The sequence below is a fragment of the Trichomycterus rosablanca genome, chromosome 10, assembly GCF_030014385.1.
Source record: "Trichomycterus rosablanca isolate fTriRos1 chromosome 10, fTriRos1.hap1, whole genome shotgun sequence".
NCBI lineage: Eukaryota > Metazoa > Chordata > Actinopteri > Siluriformes > Trichomycteridae > Trichomycterus > Trichomycterus rosablanca.
The window spans coordinates 25,124,708-25,147,330 of NC_085997.1; the positions used below are offsets into that span (position 1 = coordinate 25,124,708).

Below are 22,623 nucleotides of genomic sequence, written 5' to 3' on the forward strand. Positions count from 1 at the left end.
TATTTAACAGATCTAGAGCTTATGTTTCAAATCAAAACATTACCAATATTTGCTTAAAATCCTTATATGGCCACCTTAACTATGTATAGATGTGGATATTTAGATTTCTTTTAAAATCTGGGCAGGATCTCCAGAATATTGTGTGTGTGACAGTAATTAAAATGACCAAAAAGTATTTTTTTTTAACAAGAAGAAGCATTTTAAATTGTTTATGGACCCTCTGTTCATTAACAGACTTGCTATTTCTATACTCCTACAAGCACAGGCATCTGTACTCCTACATCACATTCTCTAAACATCATATGGACCAACCAGACATGCTCTTACCGCAAAGGTTCTCAAGGGATAAAACACAGGAAAGGATAAAAAATCTTATAAAATGCTCAGTGCTGTTTTGGTTCTTTGGTGGCTTTGGGGTTGAAAATTCGGCAGATGAGCCACTGGGGTGATGACATGGCTCAGGGTCAGGAAGCAAAGGCTTGGGAAACATATCTGCTCAAGGACTTCCATGTCTCATGGATTACAGCTTTGAATACCTTGTGTATCTATTTTAATAGTATGATTAGTTTACGTTGTTGATTTTGGCAGTATCTCCATGTGTATATGAGGGTTTTGTACTGGTACTCTTTCCAAAAGCACTACATTAGTTGGATAGACTACTCTAAACATCACATTTGTGTAAGGTAGTGTGAATGAGTACACAATGCCCTACAATGAACTGGCACCTGGGTTAGTGTGCTCAGTTATTCTCTATTAGGATCTGGATGGACTGTGACTATGATCACAATGAAACAGTTAATAAAGAGTAATGAATTTTAAATGATTTAAATAATTATTTATTTTTTATCCAGTATGGGAACAAAGTTTTATTAAATCATATCATTTTATTTTTCTGAGTTACTATGTCAAATACAAATGGAATACTCTTGCCAGTTAATTACAAAATAAAGAATTCTGAATTGGGAGGGTAATTTAGTATTAATATATACATTTTTCATTTTATTTTAATTAACTGCTTTATCCTGGTCAGAGTCTCAGCAGGTCTGATTTCACCAGAAACACTGTGAGCAAGGCAGAAATACCCTGGATAAGACACCAATCTATTTCAGGGCCTCGACCATCCCCTTACTCAATACATAGCCAATAATGTCTGTGTAGACACCTGGCTAACTGATAGCATTGCTGAGATTCGAACCCGTATCTCCTCTGTGGTGGGCTCGAGGAATAGACAGCTGCGCCACCTGAACGGTCAGCAAATAACAGGTTTACACGTGATTAACGGCCTTACCAAGGATGTATGTACTTCTATCACTGTAGTTTGCCAACATGACCAGCGTTATCTCTGTGCCCTTTATCATCCTCTCTCATTCCTCATTTCCCTCTCTTTTTTATCTTTTTCTGTCTTCCTCTCTGTGCAGAATATCTGTGTCCTTGGTCTTAAAACATGGTGTTCTTTTGGGAAAATGTAGTCTTGTGGGCCAGATGTGTTTGTGAAAGAGCGGGAGTGCCAAAGAGCAAAGAGAGCAAGACCAGGCTGACCTCTTTCTGTGTGAATCAGTGCAGCTGTATTACTTTTCATGTGTGTTTATAACTGTCTGTAATACTGCATAGATATAGAAACACGGCTATACACTCACAGACTTAAACACTTCTTCCAAGTTCTCAGAACGGATTAAAACTCTGTTTTATCTAAGCCATTGTATTACCAAACAGACCGTCAATAAAAGGTATTTGTAATTTTTTAAACCTGATTTCTCTAATGTTATTGACATTTTCTACCTATCAGCTAAGTCTTTCCTTATACACAACATTTGGGAGGATTAGAGCTGACCTGTGTTCTTCAAGACAAGTAACCACCAATGTTAAAACCACTAGCTATGTTAAAACTACAGATCTGCAACATAATTGGGCATATCAATGTGTTTTAAGGAGATAGATATTGGTTTTCTATTACACAAATAAGCCTGCAGACACCCCAAAATGAAAAGTCTTGCTTTAATTGATTGGGATTATATGGTAGGGTTGGTGGTTCTCCCAGTCAAAATACAGAAACAAATATTCTGTTCTTTATTTAGGCTCTGGGTTGGTTTCTCTGGTATATTCTGATAACAGGGCAAATGCTTTTCTGTTCTGCCACTCTGAAGCCCTCTCTCTTAAAACATTTGATATAGACGAATGTGTGGAAGGACATGATGGAAAATCATTAAGAAGTGGAAAATACAAGGTTAGAATGCATGTGGTATAACCAAACTTAGCCAAAACACATATACAAGGCTAGCAGGACCAATGTATTACTCATCTGTTACTGGAATTGGTCTTTGGCTGCTTGTGTTTTCCAGTCATACTGGACACTGAGAATTTCCATTCATGAAATAGCACTGCTTTCTTTACCAGGGTCTGGCCTTTCCCTGTGGGGCAGCTCTAAACCACGGTATGCAGTCCTTTTACAATAGGTATAACTCTCCAGCACTGCTTATTCACGCAGGATGATATAAAACATAATCTGTCAAAGAGAAGCAACGTGAGTCTAACGGTGCATTATGAACACAGTGAATGGGGAGCGGTGGTACACTGGGCCTTATTGAAAGCATACAGCATGTGTCATTCAGGTGTGCGATAGAGCTATTGTACACGCTAAATGTGTTTCTCACCGTTTGCCATGCATAAAGCGGACAGAGCGGCCAAATCTCCCACACGAAGCGCTCTCGCAAGGCCTCAAATAAATCCTCCCTACTGAGAGTGAAAGAGTTGGAGAGAGGAGTGTTAAAAAGGAGGGGTTCGAGTGAGTGAGGAAAAAAATAAAGAAAACAAAAATAACATTAATGGTTCAGGTTCCTCTGAAAAAATTTTACATATCAGTGCAACGGCATGAGCCCAGTGGGATCAGGAATATGATTTGCACCGTCCAGTGCCAACGGAAAATAGAATTGGAATCAAAACAAGACCATGGAGTAGGGTGGCAGGATGTTAAAGTGAGAGAGATAAAGAAAGGCACAGGGTAAACGATGAAATCTAGTTCCGGCTTTTCCATCAGCAATCCAGGAGTGGGATGATCTTGATATTGGTAACAGGTCTTTTCTTGTCAAACCACACAAACACTATTAAGTCCCACTGTCTGATTTATATTTGGTGTAAACAGGGCCCACTGAGACTTTTATGCCTTGTTTTTTGTGTTCGGTAATAGGAAACAGGGGCGAGAGTAAGGAAATTGAAGAAAGATACAACTCCAGACTTCTGTCTGATAATCTGACTGTCCATCTCGCTGAGGTCTGGTTTAGGATAGTTTTATTTAATAAAGGTTATAATAAGGGACATAGAAATGCTAGGATGGCATATGATATGATGCTAGCCCATCACCACCCAAATTACCTACATACATACATGTGTGTATATGTGTGTATATACAGTGTATCACAAAAGTGAGTACACCCCTCACATTTCTGCAGATATTTAAGTATATCTTTTCATGGGACAACACTGACAAAATGACACTTTGACACAATGAAAAGTAGTCTGTGTGCAGCTTATATAACAGTGTAAATTTATTCTTCCCTCAAAATAACTCAATATACAGCCATTAATGTCTAAACCACCGGCAACAAAAGTGAGTACACCCCTTAGTGAAAGTTCCTGAAGTGTCAATATTTTGTGTGGCCACCATTATTTCCCAGAACTGCCTTAACTCTCCTGGGCATGGAGTTTACCAGAGCTTCACAGGTTGCCACTGGAATGCTTTTCCACTCCTCCATGATGACATCACGGAGCTGGCGGATATTCGAGACTTTGCGCTCCTCCACCTTCCGCTTGAGGATGCCCCAAAGATGTTCTATTGGGTTTAGGTCTGGAGACATGCTTGGCCAGTCCATCACCTTTACCCTCAGCCTCTTCAATAAAGCAGTGGTCGTCTTAGAGGTGTGTTTGGGGTCATTATCATGCTGGAACACTGCCCTGCGACCCAGTTTCCGGAGGGAGGGGATCATGCTCTGCTTCAGTATTTCACAGTACATATTGGAGTTCATGTGTCCCTCAATGAAATGTAACTCCCCAACACCTGCTGCACTCATGCAGCCCCAGACCATGGTATTCCCACCACCATGCTTGACTGTAGGCATGACACACTTATCTTTGTACTCCTCACCTGATTGCCGCCACACATGCTTGAGACCATCTGAACCAAACAAATTAATCTTGGTCTCATCAGACCATAGGACATGGTTCCAGTAATCCATGTCCTTTGTTGACATGTCTTCAGCAAACTGTTTGCGGGCTTTCTTGTGTAGAGACTTCAGAAGAGGCTTCCTTCTGGGGTGACAGCCATGCAGACCAATTTGATGTAGTGTGCGGTGTATGGTCTGAGCACTGACAGGCTGACCCCCCACCTTTTCAATCTCTGCAGCAATGCTGACAGCACTCCTGCGCCTATCTTTCAAAGACAGCAGTTGGATGTGACGCTGAGCACGTGCACTCAGCTTCTTTGGACGACCAACGCGAGGTCTGTTCTGAGTGGACCCTGCTCTTTTAAAACGCTGGATGATCTTGGCCACTGTGCTGCAGCTCAGTTTCAGGGTGTTGGCAATCTTCTTGTAGCCTTGGCCATCTTCATGTAGTGCAACAATTCGTCTTTTAAGATCCTCAGAGAGTTCTTTGCCATGAGGTGCCATGTTGGAACTTTCAGTGACCAGTATGAGAGAGTGTGAGAGCTGTACTACTAAATTGAACACACCTGCTCCCTATGCACACCTGAGACCTAGTAACACTAACAAATCACATGACATTTTGGAGGGAAAATGACAAGCAGTGCTCAATTTGGACATTTAGGGGTGTAGTCTCTTAGGGGTGTACTCACTTTTGTTGCCGGTGGTTTAGACATTAATGGCTGTATATTGAGTTATTTTGAGGGAAGAATAAATTTACACTGTTATATAAGCTGCACACAGACTACTTTTCATTGTGTCAAAGTGTCATTTTGTCAGTGTTGTCCCATGAAAAGATATACTTAAATATCTGCAGAAATGTGAGGGGTGTACTCACTTCTGTGATACACTGTATATATATATATATATATATATATATATATATATATATATACAGTGTATCACAAAAGTGAGTACACCCCTCACATTTCTGCAAATATTTCATTATATCTTTTCATGGGACAACACTATAGAAATGAAACTTGGATATAACTTAGAGTAGTCAGTGTACAGCTTGTATAGCAGTGTAGATTTACTGTCTTCTGAAAATAACTCAACACACAGCCATTAATGTCTAAATAGCTGGCAACATAAGTGAGTACACCCCACAGTGAACATGTCCAAATTGTGCCCAAATGTGTCGTTGTCTTTCCCTGGTGTCATGTGTCAAGGTCCCAGGTGTAAATGGGGAGCAGGGCTGTGAAATTTGGTGTTTTGGGTACAATTCTCTCATACTGGCCACTGGATGTTCAACATGGCACCTCATGGCAAAGAACTCTCTGAGGATGTGAGAAATAGAATTGTTGCTCTCCACAAAGATGGCCTGGGCTTTAAGAAGATTGCTAACACCCTGAAACTGAGCTACAGCATGGTGGCCAAGGTCATACAGCGGTTTTCCAGGACAGGTTCCACTCGGAACAGGCTTCGCCAGGGTCGACCAAAGAAGTTGAGTCCACGTGTTCGGCGTCATATCCAGAGGTTGGCTTTAAAAAATAGACACATGAGTGCTGCCAGCATTGCTGCAGAGGTTGACGACGTGGGAGGTCAGCCTGTCAGTACTCAGACCATACGCCGCACACTGCATCAACTCGGTCTGCATGGTCGTCATCCCAGAAGAAAGCTGACGCACAAGAAAGCCCGCAAACAGTTTGCTGAAGACAAGCAGTCCAAGAACATGGATTACTGGAATGCCCTGTGGTCTGACGAGACCAAGATAAACTTGTTTGGCTCAGATGGTGTCCAGCATGTGTGGCGGCGCCCTGGTGAGAAGTACCAAGACAACTGTATCTTGCCTACAGTCAAGCATGGTGGTGGTAGCATCATGGTCTTGGGCTGCATGAGTGTTGCTGGCACTGGGGAGCTGCAGTTCATTGAGGGAAACATGAATTTCAACATGTACTGTGACATTCTGAAACAGAGCATGATCCCCTCCCTTCGAAAACTGGGCCTCATGGCAGTTTTCCAACAGGATAACGACCCCAAACACAACCTCCAAGATGACAACTGCCTTGCTGAGGAAGCTGAAGGTAAAGGTGATGGACTAAACCCAATTGAGCACCTGTGGCGCATCCTCAAGTGGAAGATGGAGGAGTTCAAGGTGTCTAACATCCACCAGCTCCGTGATGTCATCATGGAGGAGTGGAAGAGGATTCCAGTAGCAACCTGTGCAGCTCTGGTGAATTCCATGCCCAGGAGGGTTAAGGCAGTGCTGGATAATAATGGTGGTCACACAAAATATTGACACTTTGGGCACAATTTGGACATGTTCACTGTGGGGTGTACTCACTTATGTTGCCAGCCATTTAGACATTAATGGCTGTGTGTTGAGTTATTTTCAGAAGACAGTAAATCTACACTGCTATACAAGTTGTACACTGACTACTCTAAGTTATATCCAAGTTTCATGTCTATAGTGTTGTCCCATGAAAAGATATAATAAAATATATGCAGAAATGTGAGGGGTGTACTCACTTTTGTGATACACTGTATATAGATATATATAGATATATATATATATCAGTGGCGGCTGCTGGTCTTTCAAAGAGGGGAAGCTCATTGTCGGCTTACATCATAAAATTTGTAAATTTATTTACACATAAATTCTGCCCTCTGTTCCTTTTACAAGAAAATGGCCTGAAATGGGTTGCAGTTTGTCTTTCGACTTCACTCGCAAAATCCGCGATGGGACTGAAGCTCCCAGTGATTAAGTGACTAATGAAGTGTATTGCTTTGGCAATACGAATGTCCCTATTTGTCATGCCAATAAAGCTTCTTTTGAGTTTGAGTTTGAGAAGTGACGGTGTAGCGCTCAAAATAGCTGTCAATCAAAACGGGATTCAGCCTTTCCACTGATCCTCCAATCATCTTGCAGAAGCTCAGCGTCCAGACCCGCCCACAGCTCCATTCACCCCCACAGACGCTCAGCGTCCGGGGGCGGGACAAAATCGAGGCATTTATCCAATGACCGGCAAGTTTCGGAGCATAAAAAAAAAAACTCAACGCAGTCCCATAAAAGTGAAGAGACGCTCAGCTTTTGCGGGCAAATGCATTGACGCTACGGGAATGTATGAGTTAAGTTAAGAAAATCGAGTCGATTTGTGATAAGTAGCTGATTCTGAACGAACTCGTCTTCGAGATATACGTGTTCTAACGCATTTGTAGTCAATGAAATGTTAACACAACTGTACATATTTGATCATTTAATTTTGGACATTTTACATTTACATTTTAAATTTTCAGCATTTAGCAGACGCTTTTATCCAAAGCGACTTACACAATGAGCTGAACACGATGAGCAATTGAGGGTTAAGGGCCTTGCTCAGGGACCCAACAGTGGTAACTTGGTGGTGGCGGGGCTTGAACCGGCAACCTTCTGTTTACTAGTGTATATATATATATACAGTGTATCACAAAAGTGAGTACACCCCTCACATTTCTGCAAATATTTTATTATATCTTTTCATGGGACAACACTATAGAAATAAAACTTGGATATAACTTAGAGTAGTCAGTGTACAGCTTGTATAGCAGTGTAGATTTACTGTCTTCTGAAAATAACTCAACACACAGCCATTAATGTCTAAATAGCTGGCAACATAAGTGAGTACACCCCACAGTGAACATGTCCAAATTGTGCCCAAAGTGTCAATATTTTGTGTGACCACCATTATTATCCAGCACTGCCTTAACCCTCCTGGGCATGGAATTCACCAGAGCTGCACAGGTTGCTACTGGAATCCTCTTCCACTCCTCCATGATGACATCACGGAGCTAGTGGATGTTAGACACCTTGAACTCCTCCACCTTCCACTTGAGGATGCGCCACAGGTGCTCAATTGGGTTTAGTCCATCACCTTTACCTTCAGCTTCCTCAGCAAGGCAGTTGTCATCTTGGAGGTTGTGTTTGGGGTTGTTATCCTGTTGGAAAACTGCCAAGAGGCCCAGTTTTCGAAGGGAGGGGATCATGCTCTGTTTCAGAATGTCACAGTACATGTTGGAATTCATGTTTCCCTCAATGAACCGCAGCTCCCCAGTGCCAGCAACACTCATGCAGCCCAAGACCATGATGCTACCACCACCATGCTTGACTGTAGGCAAGATACAGTTGTCTTGGTACTTCTCACCAGGGCGCCGCCACACATGCTGGACACCATCTGAGCCAAACAAGTTTATCTTGGTCTCGTCAGACCACAGGGCATTCCAGTAATCCATGTTCTTGGACTGCTTGTCTTCAGCAAACTGTTTGCTGGCCTTCTTGTGCCTCAGCTTCCTTCTGGGATGACGACCATGCAGACTGAGTTGATGCAGTGTGCGGCGTATGGTCTGAGCACTGACAGGCTGACCTCCCACATCTTTAACCTCTGCAGCAATGCTGGCAGCACTCATGTGTCTATTTTTTAAAGCCAACCTCTGGATATGACGCCGAACACGTGGACTCAACTTCTTTGGTCGACCCTGGCGAAGCCTGTTCCGAGTGGAACCTGTCCTGGAAAACCGCTGTATGACCTTGGCCACCATGCTGTAGCTCAGTTTCAGGGTGTTAGCAATCTTCTTATAGCCCAGGCCATCTTTGTGGAGAGCAACAATTCTATTTCTCACATCCTCAGAGAGTTCTTTGCCATGAGGTGCCATGTTGAATATCCAGTGGCCAGTATGAGAGAATTGTACCCAAAACACCAAATTTAACAGCCCTGCTCCCCATTTACACCTGGGACCTTGACACATGACACCAGGGAGGGACAACGACACATTTGGGCACAATTTGGACATGTTCACTGTGGGGTGTACTCACTTATGTTGCCAGCTATTTAGACATTAATGGCCGTGTGTTGAGTTATTTTCAGAAGACAGTAAATCTACACTGCTGTACAAGCTGTACACTGACTACTCTAAGTTATATCCAAGTTTCATGTCTATAGTGTTGTCCCATGAAAAGATATAATGAAATATTTGCAGAAATGTGAGGGGTGTACTCACTTTTGTGATACACTGTATATATATACACTGATCAGCCATAACATTAAAACCACCTCCTTGTTTCTACACTCACTGTCCATTTTATCAGCTCCACTTACCATATAGAAGCACTTTGTAGTTCTACAATTACTGACAGTAGTCCATCTGTTTCTCTACATACTTTTTAGCCTGTTTTCACCCTGTTCTCGCCATCTTCTAGACCTTCATCAGTGGTCACAGGACGCTGCTCGCGGGGTGCTGTTGGCTGGATGTATTTTTGGTTGGTGGACTATTCTCAGTCCAGCAGTGACAGTGAGGTGTTTTAAAACTCCATCAGCGTTGCTGTGTCTGATCCACTCATACCAGCACAACATACACTAACACACCACCACCATGTAAGTGTCACTGCAGTGCTGAGAGTGATCCACCACCCAAATAATACCTACTCTGTAGTGGTCCTGACCATTGAAGAACAGCATAAAAGGGGGCTAACAAAGCATGCAGAGAAACAGATGAACTACAGTCAGTAATTGGAGAAGTACAAAGTGCTTCTGTGTGGTAAGTGAAGCTGATAAAATGGACATTGAGGGTAGAAACAAGGAGGTGGTGTTAATGTTATGGCTGATCGGTGTATATACATGAAATATACATAAAAATGTATGCTCATAGCGAGGAATTAAATCGTTCCTTGTTTGGAGTGAATGACAGCTGTGTGTGTTGCATGTAATTAGCTTAGCCACACCAGGCTGACAGCATCCATATGTCTGAGACTTTGTTATAGAGCGGTTGTGAGTTTAGCTAGGTCACTGAAGCATGGCACATGAGCCACTAGCATAGCATTTTTAATTTGAGAAGTTGTAGGGGGTGGAAATGGCAGGAAGGGATGTGTACCAAGGTGAAGTCTTTCAAAGCAAAACACAACATTAGGATTGTTTGGTAAGTCCAAGAGTTTTCTGCTTGCTCTGCAATGATGCTAAGGACACAGGTGCATTCACATTGGCATGTCATCATTTTACATCACCTGGAAAGGTCTCTTTTTCAGAATAGGGAATTTCAAATACTAGGTATAAACTAATTTATGGCATAATTAAATGCATGAATTAGTCTCACACACTGATGGTCTGTAACGCGTTACTTAGTAACGCGTTACTCTAATCTGATTACTGGATTGGAAATAGTAACGCGTTAGATTACTCGTTACTGAAAAATTTGGTCAGATTAAAGTTACTTATCCAAGTTACTGTGCGTTACTATTTTTGTCATTTTCCTTAGTGAAAATATATTTTTGCTTTCTTCTTGGCAGGGGGTGGCCAGTGGTTGCCATGGCCACCATAAAGTAATCTTCGGCCACCCCTCTGGCCCCCCCACCACCGCTTTGCCGGCAATTTTTTTGCGGAAGCATTTCTGCACGCAGGAGCAGCGCACCTCAGATGAGTAGTTCTTCACCAAAACAGTGCAGTAATACACTCAACATAAATGTCAACCACCAACACCATTACAGAAGTAGTACTATTTACTACGAGTAAAAGCGCCAGCTTCTCTGCGCATTCCAGTGTTGCCAGATTGGGCGATTATCCGCCAAATTGGGCGGATTTTGTTGGAAAACAATTTAATAGCAGGTAAATAACACTTCTATTTAAAAGAAAATCTTCCGTTTTAAGAAGCTCCAGCATTGTAGAAGGCTATTAAAAGTGAAGTCAATTTTCAATGCTGATTTGGCGTAATAGTGTTGGTCAGTCTGTATCATATTCTTGAAAGAAAATTAAAATTTGTTTTCCATGCATTCACACTAGCATGTTCTGGGATTCAATTGAGTCTCATCAGTACACACAAGTTGGCAGCCAAATGATAAAGTATTGCAAAGGAATATCTTTGAAATATTCCGCATTATATAACTAATAAAGTAACTTGTAATCTAACTTAGTTACTTTTAAAATCAAGTAATCCATAAAGTAACTAAGTTACTTTTTAAAGGAGTAATCAGTAATCAGTAATCAGATTACTTTTTCAAGGTAACTATGCCATCACTGGTCTCACAGAATCAGATGTGACCTCTTAGTGAGAAATATGCCTGGAAATAGTCTTAAAAACTTTGTAGACATTTCTGTAAACACACACACATTTCTAGCAAAGATACCTCAAAAACACACCTCAGATTGATTGTAGTTCATGTACTTTTAACATACTTAACAAAATGACTTTGTCTGACACACAAAATCAGTGGTATCCTGTCAAAGTTGACAGTGGTGGCTTTTACCTATTTCTCCAGATGTGTGTTCTTTGTATATCATGAAATATAAACTGACTCTACTAGGCTACATTTATGTAGACAATCTTATATATAATGATAATAATGTTACTGATGAATGTGCAAGAGAGTTTTTAGATCAAGGTTATAAAGGTCACTTTTGTTCTCTCCTAGTGTTGTTCTGAGTTTGCACTGACCCTTTCCTCTTCGAGCTATTATTACAATCAGAACCTGCTTCCTGAGCATGGAGGGAGTTTATGGTCTGTGTGTGACCAGTGTCCTGTCAGTGACACCGGTGATAGCCAGACGGCAGGGTTTGTGTGATCTTGTAAAACAGTTTGTATTGTGTATGCACTCTGGTTGGGCTGACCTTTCCTCTCTCACTTCCGCTGACCATGTTTGTTCTCAGGACAGCATGATTTAAAAAGCCTCAGTAATCACTGAATAGAGTTTATCACCCACAGGGGGGTTGTTCATTGAGGAATGGAAACTTTAATCTATAAACCATGTTTTGGGAAAAGTCTAGACATTCTGTAGAATGTAATATAAAGAATCCTAATTAAAATACACAAAAAAAGAAACTTTATTGTATGTTGTAAATATATTACATTTTTAATTTCAAAGCCTTCAACACACCCAAAAAAGTTGGAAAAGACACACGTTTATCACTGTGTTACATTACCTGTCCTGTTTTTTACACTATTTTAAAATTTTTTGGGAATGGCGGACACTAATTGTTGTAGTTTTGTAAGTAAAATTTTCACCATTCTTGCTTGATACAAGAGTTCTCCTTATTCTCCTCTTAATAATGCAGCATACATTTACAATAGGTAACAAATCTGGACTGTAGACAGACCAGTCAAGCACACACTGTACGAAGCATCATTATTAATGTGTGTGTATAATGGCCTGGTACTGGCTTGTTGAATAAAGCAATTGCCTTGAAAGCCTAAAACGTCTTTCCCCGTGATAAAATCATAGCAGTAACGCACAGTCTCGAGTGGCTTATTGCTTTTATAAAACGGCGGTCAACATAAAATATAATAAAATACAACAATGTTCAATTTATAAATGTTTTTATTTACAAAAACACTTACAAAAAGCATTCTTCCGCGACCCCAGGTAGTTCGTTAACAGTGTTGCTAGGCAACATGAGGGCGAACATAACATTCACTTTTTCTTTTCAGTGGCGTATTAATATGGAATGATGTGAGGTGGTCATAAGTGTGCGTTTATCGGGTATTTTACAATGGTTTCGAACGCGGCTCAGCCAATCAGATTTTAGGACCGGAACTATCCGTTTTATAATTAACAATAAACCTCCATGAAAAGACATCACCTTGGCAGCATATGTCTAAAATCCCAATATATGCCACAACATCAATGGTACATTCACACATAAGCACCAATGCCATGACAGATGCTGGCTTTTGCAGCTTTTGCTGATACAGTCTGGATGGTCCTTTTCAGCTTTGGGACAGACGGAGAGCTCGACATCTGTTTTTTCTCGCTGAACCTGGACTCATCTGACCACAGCACACGTTTATATTCTCTTTGGTCCATCTGAGATGAGCTTGAGCCCAGAGAACTCAGTGTTTTTGCAAAGATTTTTTCATTTGTGTTACAGAATGTCAGGTTGCATTTTCAATGCAGCGGCGGACTGCGTTAGATCACAACTATTTCCAGAAGTACTCACGAGCCCATATGTCTATATTCATTACAAACGCATGACGGTTTCTAAATGCAATTATGTCTGAGGGCCACAAGGTCACACACATTCAACAGTGGTTCCTGACCTTGCCCTACATGGACTGACAAATTTATGTACTGCAGATGGTAAAAGATTAAAATCTTAAGATAAAATTAATTGCAGTCTTGCATTAATAAAGATTTTATTGTCTGATAAACAATTCTCTTCACAATTCTCTCTTCCATCTCACATACTCATGTTTACCTACACCTGTTGTAAGAGACCATTCGGGGTGTGGTGTTCGTGTCCAACAAAGGTTACTGTGTTACTGGCGTCATCTGGGGGGCTTGAAAGCTCTTTGAAAATACATTAAAGTTATAATCTGTACTTGAATCGTTGTCCTTTGCCACTTTCTTCTTCTCTTCGTCTCTTCTGTCTGTTGTTAATGCTCTTTCTCTGGTCTGCTCAGAGTGCCCCTTTTTCTGTTTGACTTTCTCAGAGATTCTCTTTCCTTATCTCTAGTGTATTATCCTGTGTGTGGGAGGCTGGGTTTGAGTTATTTAGTATGCTACAGTGCTGAATCTTCAGAGACTCCACAGTCCTACTTGATCCTGTAAAGAACAAGTATTCATCTCTGTTTTAAAAACCCTGTTAGGTTGCATGTCAGCTCTAATTCTGAGTTTATATTGCAGGTTGTAATTTATTATGTCTTTTAAGCTTGCTTGTTAACCTCAGATTGCTAGTACCTTACGAAACCATTTATATTTCAATATAGCCCATTTATTTTGGCAGTATGTCTGACAGGATTTCTTGATTTTGCATTGCTTTTAAGCTCAGATTTGACTTCCTGCTATGTTGTGTGTTGACGGAACAGAATGATTAATCACATATGTCACTTTTACTCTGGATTACCCTAAATAGTCTTCTTTGTTGGTTTAGTGTCATATAGCAAAAACAGAAAAAATAATGACTACAAAAATAATAGAAATATTCTAGAAAATAGAATAAAGCGGCTTCTTTTGTGGTTTTTTGCTTTAGACACTAAATAAACAGTGAGTGAGAGAAATCAGTGTTGTGTTTCCCTAAGCGAGACTCCTTTTTTAACTTGCTTATAATGGCTGTGGTTAAGAAAAATATTGGCGGTTTCTGCTTTTTGGAATTGAACATGTTTTTGGAATGGGTAGGCATGGCGATGGAGTTTGTCTTGCTTTTCAAACTGTATATCTCCATGCATCCAGTTTTTAATGTCCCAACAATACAATAGAGTTATATTATTTAAAAAAACGAATAGAGTTAAAATAAAAAGATTTGCAACCACATAGAAGAATATCTTTGCTGTCTCAGTCACAACATTTGCTAGTGGAATTATAAAATCAAGCATACAACCTCACACATGCCTAAGACCACCATGTACATGGCCAATAGTTGATTGATTTGATGTAAAGCATACAGTTATTAGACTGGAATGGTGGAAACATGATGAACATGATGTTCAATGCTTCAGCACTCCAGAGAGTCATTTGCATGCTTAGCAGGTTTAGTAACCTTCTTTCTTGTCACTGGTTTATAAACTGTCAGAGGGATGGCTGTCCATTCAAAAGGTTCTCCCTTCTCTGCACAGGACTTTTAAAGCTCTTTTAGTGGCCATTGGATCATTGGATTCTTTTTTTTCTGTTTAATTTATGCATTTCCCCCCATTTTCTCCCAATTTAGCCTAGGCAGTTTGTCTTCCGCTGCTGGGGGATCCCTGATTGCAGTCGAGGTGGGAGTATTGCTGCTCATGCCTCCTCCGACCCACGTGCCGCCCTTAGCGGAACCCTTTTTTCACCCATGCATTCTGCACAGGCGCCTCTCTATCTGCTAACCCCACCCACATACTCCGGTCATCCCGACCTAGCAGAAACGTGTCTGCTGCAGGCACTGCCAATTATGCCCACTAGATGGTGCCCAGCCGACCGGTGGCATTGCCGAGGAGTTCAGAATCACGGTGCTGGTGTGCTAGTGGAATATCCTGCTGTGCCACCTGGGCACCTGGATTCTTTTTTACCTTTCAGACCAAATACCCATCTTGTGGATGCCAAATTTGGCCAAAACGCCCACTTTAGAAAGGTTCAAGGTTATACCAAGAGTCTTTCTTTGAATAATTATTGAGGCAACAGTGATCCTGGAAACACTCAGAGCCTCAGATATTGTTTTATATTTTTACAGATCCACAGATCTTGACCTTCATGGCTTGGTTTTTGTCCTGACTATGCAGTGTAAATTGTGGGCTCTTATAGACGCAGGTGCGTGCCCTTCCAAACTATGTCCGATCAATTCAGATCGTAAGAGGTGAACCTTGATCGAGTTCTAGACACATCTCAAGGATAATTAAGGCAAACAGGATGCACCTGACTACAATCTGGAGTGTCACATGAATTAGATTTTTATTGATTTTTGAAAAACTCTAAAATATGTTTTCACTTGGCTATTGTGTTGATTAATTGTAGATTGATGGGTACAAATGGCAATTATATCCATTCAGAATCAAATCAACTTCACAATAAGAGGGGAAATGTTAAAGGGTCTGAATGCTTCTGAATTCACTGTACATGCCTTTTACAAGTATATGAGAACTACTGACTTTATTTGTACACCCCTTACACAAAGAAATCTGGGTCTCTGCTTTTCTCCTCTATCTCTGCTTTGTTGTATGATAAATCCCGGCAATCAGGCTCTTGCTTGTGTACATATTTTTGTTGTGTTTGAGTTGCCTGACATATGCAAGAAACTCTATCTAAGGCACTTTCAATCCTACACAAAGTCTTTTGCTAAGATGTGGCTTTAGTGACAATTGTGTCTTAGCTGAACTTATTGCTTTGTTTAGAAGAGATAAACATCTACAGAGAGAAAATGAAAGAAAGATGAAGAGAGAGAGGGAGAGAGAGAGAGAGGAGGAGGACTGGGAGAAAGCTATTTTAAGAGCTGTTTAAATGTATACACATGCAGTCATTTAGTCCAAACCCGCTCCACATGCTGATGGATGGCACTTAATTTCAGCCTTGGTTAAGCTGGCCCTAAAGTCAAGCCAGTGGACAAAAAACAGAGCACTTGGCAAACCATTATGACAGCTGCCCTCTCTCACAGCCCTCTCTGAATTTACTATACACAACTCTCGCTCCACTGGAACATGGGATTCTCCTTTGATAACTTACATCAGGCTGTTACGTATTTGTGTGTGTGTGTGTGTGTGTGTGGCACAAGCGCTTGGGGGTTTCCCTCTCATGCAATCCTTCTTTTAATTCTTTAATTGGATTAATGTCATTTAAGAGAGGGGATGGCAGAGATTAGTATGCACATGACCCGATTTCCTCAAGCAGCGAATGTGTAAAATTTGCTCCTCGCTCCTGTGCTCAGCGCATTAATAAACACTCTCCAGAGGGCAGCTCAGAGATCGCCTTGCCCAGCCTGTCCAGACTGTGGCGTGCTTCAGGCTGCATCAATCCCCTAAACTCACAACATGATTGCTCAACTCTTGGTTCTTTGTGGCACTAAAGAGGCATTCCCCAGGTCTGACGCTCGATTCTATCTCTCACTTGGCCACACTCGTGTAGCCTGGCTGTTTGCTTGTGTTGGCGGCTGCCTCTCTATTTGTGGTGAGAACCTCTAGACCTCCTACTATCCATCTGTCCCACCCTCCTTTTTCCAGCCCCATCCTGCTGTTTTAGGTTGAAGAGTGTTTAATTTCGGCTCGCTGGTTTATTAGAAGCAGACGAGGGTGCGGGGAAAAGGGTGGGGTGGGGTTGGGTTGGGTTGGTGGGGGGGGGGCAGGCCCAGGCAATAATTTCAAGCACTGAGTATGACGATCGGGCCACAGCCAGCAGAGAGACAAAAAATATGAGCGAAAAAAGTCAATAAAGCAAAGCAAACAAGAGGAAACGTTTCATTAAAGGAGACTTGGCAGAGTTGGTAGAGAGAGGGGATGTGCTGCTGGAGAACAGTGCTGGGGAACACAGGAGCTTGGCACACATGGAGCTGTTTGCAGGCTGCCAGACAGCAAGGACGGACTGGGCCACAGACAGAAGCTGCTGCTATACGCACTTACTGCGGGAAGGTAAATCTGGAGCCTGGATTCCTGTCTTGCTGTGTTTGTTTTATTGCTTTTATGAGAGATTGGAGGGCTTCATTTATTTTACTTACTGATTAATCATCCTTAGTATATCTATTCTGTTATATTCTGTTCGGAGTGTGGCGCATACCCTAGAACCATTCTGCACGATGTGGGAATACACCCACTGTTCTGACGTAAACAGTTCCATGGTTTTATTGAACAGATGCCTACTGTTTAGACACAGAGTCAGATTTCCCTAGCGTGGCCTGATCTGTTATTGAACTACACCATAGTAAATAGTATACAGAAATCAGGGTTAGTGGAAAGTCATACATGTGTCATACAGTTTTTTTATTAATATATTTTACTTATTTTTTTCACTTAAAGGAAACAGTATATAGACATTCCAGTTTTAGTTTTCTTTAAAGTTTCTTTAAAGTTTCTGGTGCAACAGCATAGACAACGTTTGAATGTTTTACAATTACATGTCCTGACATGTAAGGAACAGTTTTAAGTAAAAAATTGGTAACCACCACCTGTAATTTTTCAAGTACAGAGATGCCGTCTGGTCTGCTCCAAAGTCAGTGATTTGGGGTGTTTTTAAACGGACTTGTTCTGATAGCGAGACTCCACCCATGTTAAGTCTTAAGATGGTAGGAGTCCTAAGACTTGCAGTACTTTTAAAGGATCTAGGCCTCTCATTTGACCAGTTGTGGGATGCAGTTAAACCTCTGGAGCAGCTGTGTGGTTCGGAGGATTGAAGTTAAGAGCAGATGTTTCTATACAATTCCCTTTTCTACTAATGTTCGCTAGTGCAACTTCACTCGAAGACTTGGTTTGTGTTTATGTGTAATGCTTATCCCAGTTTGTTTCCTTGAGGCATCTCCTGGCCGCAGTGTGATGGCTTGGTGAGAGTCTGAGGGAGAGGGTGTGATAGAGTCTGCATCAGCCACGGCTCAAACAGCCAGCCTCTCCTCAAGCCTGCAATTATGCTGTTATTCCTCTCCTCAGCTTTTTTTGTTGTTTCTCCAGCTGCCGTGTTTCCAGCTGGAGGCTTTGGCCCTGCACACTGTTTATATTTTGCTAGTGCTCATTTTCTAATTTCACACCTTTAAAGTTCTCCTTTAACCTCCTTCTTCTCCCCTTGCTTTAATGAACTTTTACCAGTTTAGGAAATGAAACTCCCTCCGTTTCACCTCAGCTCAGCTCAAAGTCGTTTACGAATAAAGAAAACTGGGCAGAGAGACAAAACACCTCGAAGTGATGAAACCTACAGCTTCAATTTATTTCCCCAAAGAATGCACAAAAAGACTCAATCTTAAAAATGTAATTTGTACATTTAATGGCTGATTAAATTATTCCACACACTGCACAAGATCAAGTGTGAATAATTTATAATGAACACCTTATTGCTAAATTAGATTACATTTTGAGCTTAATAAAGCACAAATATTGGCACGGCATCTGGAGCATTTGCATACATAGTAATTTGACTTATTTAAACATTAACGTTTGTGTTTTATTTTATTGTTGTTTGAAAGGGAATAAACACTATACAACACAGTCGTTTTTGTACGTTTGTTCACACCCCATTTCACTCCCAGCTCATTATGCTTGTCTTTCATTCTTCCTCTGCATTTGCTTTTCCCCTAGAGTATCCATTTGATCAGCCTGCCTTTCTTGTTTGTACAGCATATGAGTGTGTTCAGCATATGAATGTATGAGTGCCTGCGTGTGGAATATAAATGTGTGTATTTGTGTTGTATACATGCACTATACACTTGAACTCTACGTGAACTATATAAATGTATCTGGACCCATTGTAAGCCTGTTTCAGTTTAGATAAATGTAATTGATGTGCTGCACTTAGTGGATTAATCTATTTTACATGAATGTACATGACTGTGCACTATGTTGTAATGGAATGTGTGTGTTACCTGTGTGTACAGTACATTTCTAGAAGTAAGTGCTGTTAATAATGGATGTAAATCAGTCCCGGTTATACTGGCTTCACCTATAGTGAGCTGGCAGGTGTTGCATTTAGCCGTTGGAGGGCTAATCTGGTGTCTCTCTAAGGAACTGCCACCCCCAGGCACCCCAAAGCTCAGGGGAGGAAAGAAGACACGCTGTCTGTTCTTTCCTCCTTTCATTATCATTCTCTGCTGCTATTTCCTTCTCCATTATCAGGTTTTACTAGCTGGTATTGTCACTTATGTCCAAGAAAACATGTTAAATTAACATAAAAGCTGTAGTTTAAATGTAAATCTACACACAGATCAAAATTTTAATATGACATGGGCATTGTGTGAAAAGCATTGTGGATATTTAAAGACTAGATTAAGAGTTGCATTTCCTTACTTTATTAGGTCCATGTATCTGATACATATATTCATTGATTATTTTATAAGCTACATATACTGTACAAATGAATGTTGTGAGTATAGAATTACTGACTGCAGTCTAGTTGTTGCTTTGTACACTTTGTTACTCCCCCTTTCCATAATTTACTGTAGAACCCCTATTGACCAGATGTTGTTTGGGTGCTGGAACATTTCCAGCATTGCAATGACACTAATGTGGTAATGACATGGTAGTGTGTTGTAATGGTTTGAGTCGATCAGGTGCAGCAGTGTTGTTGGGATTTTTAAACACCCTGTGGCGCCGGCGAGCAGGAAGGATAGCGTCAGGGCCGCAAGTGAGCTGCCTTTGGCAGTTCATTCAGTGGTTTAGGGACAGACACCCATTCATACACACATACATTCATACAACAGACAAACATATAAGCTACTTACCCAACCCTCACCGCAGCCACCCCACTCCCAACAACGGGATACACGGCTACGGTGAGCTTAGACACCACTGCCGCAAGGCTTTCTGGGTAAAGCCTGTGCCGACGCTACAACCCTAAGGTCAGTGCTGGGAGATGAAAAATATAAAGCCAACTCGGAGTGAGTTTTTGTTAAGGAATACTTTTATTGTTTTTACTGTAAATTCATTCATTCATTGTTTTACCACGGCTTTATCCTATTCAGGGTTGTGGTGGGTCCAATTCACTGGGCGAAAGGTAGACAACACCCCGGACAGTTCGCCAGTCAATCACAGGGCAAACACACACACACACACATTTACACCTAGGGCAAATTTAGTAGCTCAAATTGACCTGCCTGCATGTCTTTGGATTTCTGGGAAGAAACCAGAGCATCTGGAGGAACTCCACACTAGGGCTGGGCGATTTTCACGATTAATTCGGATGAGCGTTTTCACCCGATGTTAGAATGTGACAATCGCGATTGTTTACATACTTTATATTTTCATTAAAATACCAACATGTCACGAGGCAGAAACTGACCAGACGCTCGCGGAATATAAATCAGGGAAAGTTTAATATCAAAAGGGCAAAAATAGTGTACAAAACCAGATAGAGTCCAAAACCAGAGGATAAACTACACAGTAAACGGAAGACAACAAGGATTATACACGGTAACGGTTCGATTCAGTAATAAGGAGCGCAAACACGATCGGCAAATCGAGACACAAACAGAAGAGTTTAATTAAGATTCACTGAATCAAACACCGCTGAACTGAAGCAAAATTCCGGTGAGCGCGATCAGGATTGGCTGACCGGGACACGTGACAGTCCGTGAGAGCATGGGATTTGTAGTCCATATAGTTAGAAGCAGAACCCCCCCCCCCCCCCCCCCCCCCCCCAGTGTAGATACTGATACAGACTCACTCAGTGGTGGAAACAGTACAGGCTCGTGTTCTTTTTAAGAAACCTGTTAAGAACTTTTTGTAGTTCTTTTTCTAATGTAAGGTGGTTCTGCTGCACAATATTTAAAATAAGAGCTATTCTTATAAAGGATGTAGATAATTCAGATTTCTATTTTGTTTTAATTAGTTCATTATTGTGATATTGTTATTGTTATAAAGTTTGAGTCCCTTGAAAGGATAATTTTAGGTGGTGGTGTTACTATTTTCTTTTAAATTACAACACAAAAAAAAGAAATTTGAGTCTTATTTCAATTGCATTATACAAGAAAAAAAAAAATCGAAATCGTAATCGACAATCGGTTATAATTTTAAAATAATCGAGATTTTTTTTTTTTTTTGCAAAATCGCTCAGCCCTACTCCACACATACATGGGGAGAACATGCACTGGGAATCAAACCTAGGTTCTTCTCCAAGTGAGGCAACAGTACTACCCACAGAGCCACTATGCCACCCACTGTAAATTGTAAACATTTTTATATAAGGGACAGGACCTGACTACATGAATGGCTGTTTATTTTTGCTTGTCTTGCTTGTTTAATTCGATCATAAATTGTTTCATTGTTTCACAAAAAAATTCATTATTTAAATAGGAATTGAGTTTTATATATAAACACGTTTTTACTTAAAACTTGCTAAGCTTTTTGCTTTCCCATTTTTTTCTCACTCTTTTTCCACTTGCTTTCCACTTTCCATGCTAATTCAACTGATCTTATTTATTGTTATTAATTCTTGTCTGTGGTGTTCACTATTCTGTACATGCCATACTGTTGCTAAATAATGCAAAGCAGTGTTTTGTTGATAGTTTGGTTAGATTTTTTGTGCGGGCAGCGTAAATGTGGGTTTGTGCATGTGTAAGACAAACTGATGGGGGGGTGTCTTTGCTCATGGCTGGGCTGCTACGGCTAAACGATCACAGGAGCTTAATCATGGGAAGCATCTCTTGCAGCACACAGCACCGAGACTCTCAAATACTCTTCTTGGATAGATCAATTCTTTCTCTTCCACATACCCACTCTTTTATCCTTGCTTCTGTTTCTTGTAGCTTAGTGGTTAAGGTACTGGACTAGTAATCAGAAGGTTGTGGATTCAAATCGCACCACTGCCAAGTTGCCACTGTTGGGCCTCTAAGCAAAGCCCTCAACCCTCAATTGCTTTAATTGTATTCAGCCATGATTGTAAGTTGCTTTGGATAAAAGTATCAAGTGCCACGAATGTAATTCCACTTCTTTTTGGTAGTTTCCTGTTCTTTATAAATCTCCCTGTACTCCTTTTCCTCCCCTCATCTCCCTTCTCCTATTTAACTTCTACTCTCTTTATTTCTTAGTTTTTTTCTTTCACAGAGACTGGTATTCAAGTCTCAGACAGGAGATTAACTTTTGATTTTGTGAAAGAAAAGATTAATTAAAGCCTAATTTGGTTAAAGCATGTTTTTACAAAACAGTTGATAGTAGGATGAAAAAGATGGTAAATGAAGATCTGTGTTGTGATTTGCTGCTTTACATTTACAGCATTTAACAAATGCTCTTATCAAGAGTGACTTGCTGAAGTGCTTTTTTAGTTAAGCACTTCCTTATTCCAGTACAAGTAGACAACAGTCTAGGAACATCTGTTAAGAATGGATATGCAGTAATTTACTGATTTATGCCTTGTTGTTTTGCACAGAAATTGATTTAT

The 22,623-nt window shown here is 40.9% G+C and overlaps 1 protein-coding gene across 1 annotated transcript in view; it reads left to right on the top strand.

The window, feature by feature from the left end:
• Window positions 1-22,623, top strand: part of bahcc1b (BAH domain and coiled-coil containing 1b) — a 121,072-nt gene that overhangs the window by 32,759 nt on the left and 65,690 nt on the right. The gene's annotated exons all lie outside the window — the stretch shown is intronic.